This window comes from Silene latifolia, chromosome Y (assembly GCF_048544455.1).
Source record: "Silene latifolia isolate original U9 population chromosome Y, ASM4854445v1, whole genome shotgun sequence".
Lineage (NCBI taxonomy): Eukaryota > Viridiplantae > Streptophyta > Magnoliopsida > Caryophyllales > Caryophyllaceae > Silene > Silene latifolia.
Window position 1 is genome coordinate 91,195,625 of NC_133538.1, and position 2,428 is coordinate 91,198,052.

The 2,428-nt window shown below is 37.8% G+C and overlaps 1 non-coding gene across 1 annotated transcript; it reads right to left on the bottom strand.

The window, feature by feature from the left end:
* Positions 1–2,072: 2,072 nt before the first annotated feature.
* LOC141634749 (small nucleolar RNA R71) lies at positions 2,073–2,179 on the bottom strand. The gene has a single exon (XR_012539473.1). It is a non-coding gene; the product is annotated as a small nucleolar RNA R71 (small nucleolar RNA).
* Positions 2,180–2,428: the final 249 nt, after the last annotated feature.

Below are 2,428 nucleotides of genomic sequence, written 5' to 3' on the forward strand. Positions count from 1 at the left end.
CAGCAGCTCCCCAGGACGCTCGTCCCTGCCACCATGCCGTCCGTCCAAAAGTTCCCCAATCCGCCCGTCCCAACCCTTGGACGCTCGGATTGTACTCCAGACGGACACGTCCTCATCTTTCTTCACTTGAGATGCGCATATTTTTGAAAGACTAGCTAAAAGGAGACCCGCTTCTTTTCTTGAGAGGAGCGATTCCTCAAGGACTTAATCGTCATTTAAGCCCTTAGTAACCCTAATTTGTGCACCTAATCCCCAATATAAATACCCCATTAGCCTAATTAGATTATCATGTTCGTCTTATTAATCTTTAGTGTAGTTTATATTATTCTAATCTCTCTTTAATCTTGTAATAAACTTCTAATCAAGTATTAATACAAATCTCATTTCCTTAATTTCTCTATTGTTCATCTTTTGTTTTGGGTAATTGAAGATTATTTGGGTTTACTGTGAGATTGACAACCTTCCATCAATCATCAAGTACTTCTATTATTCTTTGCATTATTATTTTGGAATCATCATTAGGTATAATTCTCTTAATCCCATTTTAATCATTGTTAATCATCTTCATTTATTCATCAAATTTTGATTTGTTAATGTGATTGACAACCTTGTTAACATGTTAAACATGATGATGAGTGAGTAGTTCCCTTAACTAGGATTAATTGGTAATTAGGGGAAACCAACATGGGGGATGATTCATGCTTAATTTAATATGTTTTCATAATTTATTTGCTTGCTTTTTGTGATCTCAACTTATGCACATGTTATGTTTGATGAAATGCGAGCCTATGAATCCTTGCATTTTTACCCATCACTTACCTTTTCAATGAGACTTGTAAGACATAAACCAACTCGAGTCTCATTAGACCATGCATATAGTTGAGTAGGAAGGATTAAGTCGACTTGTAGGTGTTGTACAATCTAATCGATTCGGCTCCGGGACCCAAACCTTCCTTGGATTGTAAGATATAAACCAACTCGATCCTATCACAACAATAATTGCTTGCTTATAATTTGAGAATATGTTTGTAAGATCAATTCCCATGAATCCCCTATGAACCCATGACACCCTAGTGCTTTTATTCAATTGTTTACATCTCATTTTAGTCATCTTGCTTGTTTACTTTTATTTTTATTTAGTTTAGTGATCTTCTTATCTCAACCCAAATTGTGACACCCCTAGACACCACTACTTGCAATCGAAAATCCTACATTAATACCCGTCCCTTGGGATCCGACCTTTACTTGCCTTTTTACTAGTAGTAGAGTTGTTTGTGAAGTTATAAATATTATTTTGGTCTAGGTGCTCCTTACGACAAGTAACCGAAATCTAAGCTCAAAGCGGACTCGACCAAAAATGGCGCCGTTGCCGGGGACGGTGTTAACTTGATTTGATTTTCTTCGATTGTTATTAGGTATGACTTTCTTTGCCTTGGGGAAGTAAAACTCCTCAAGGTTTGTTCTAATTGTTTTCGAGTTGTTTGATATTTTGCATGTCTAGAAGATCACAAGGTAAATTGTTACCCATTGATCACGAAATTGAAAGGACTTTGACAACCAATAGAAGACTTGCTAGAAATACTTTGAGGGGTATTGGTGAGGTTGTAGATATTCAACCAAACACTATTGAGTTCATCAACCCTTTTGCTAGAGAAGGTGAGGAGAACCCAACACAAAATCAATTACACAATCAACCTAAAATGCCTATGTTTTCATCACATTCCGTACCAACCGAGGGGAACCTACCCAATGGTACTCCCACACCACAACACTTAACCGGAAATTTCATTTCAAAATACGCATTTATCCAATTAGTCGAAAGAAGCCAATTTGGGGGGATGCCTAGTGAAGACCCTCATTCCCATATGGAAACTTTTTGTGACTATTGTGATGCGATTTCACAAACCGGAGTGACTCAAGACCAAATTCGATGGGTCTTATTTCCTTTTTCTCTAATTGGCACCGCGAAACAATGGTTGAAAAGCCTTGACAAGGCTACTCTTGGAATTGACTCTTGGAAGAAGTTGGCTCTAGCTTTCTACAAAAAATCCTACCCTCCGGAAAAGACTAACATGCTAAGAGCTCAAATTACGGGTTTTAAGCAAAGGGACGAAGAATCTATGTATGAAGCTTGGGAGCGATTCAAAGGAATTTGTCGCTCATGTCCTCATCATGGACTTAGCGAGTGGTTCTTGGTAAAACAATTTTGGAATGGTCTTTATGAAGACTCAAGAAACATTCTCAACATGGGATCAAATGGTATGTTCACCGAAGTTGACGATAATCAAACTTGGAACAAAATTTACGAAATGGCGGTCCATAATTTACAATATAGTAGACCTCGCAAGGCTACTAGAGGAGGAAAGCATGAAATGAACTCTATTCTCAATTGGGTGCTTAACTTAGTGCTCATATTGATATTGTCAAC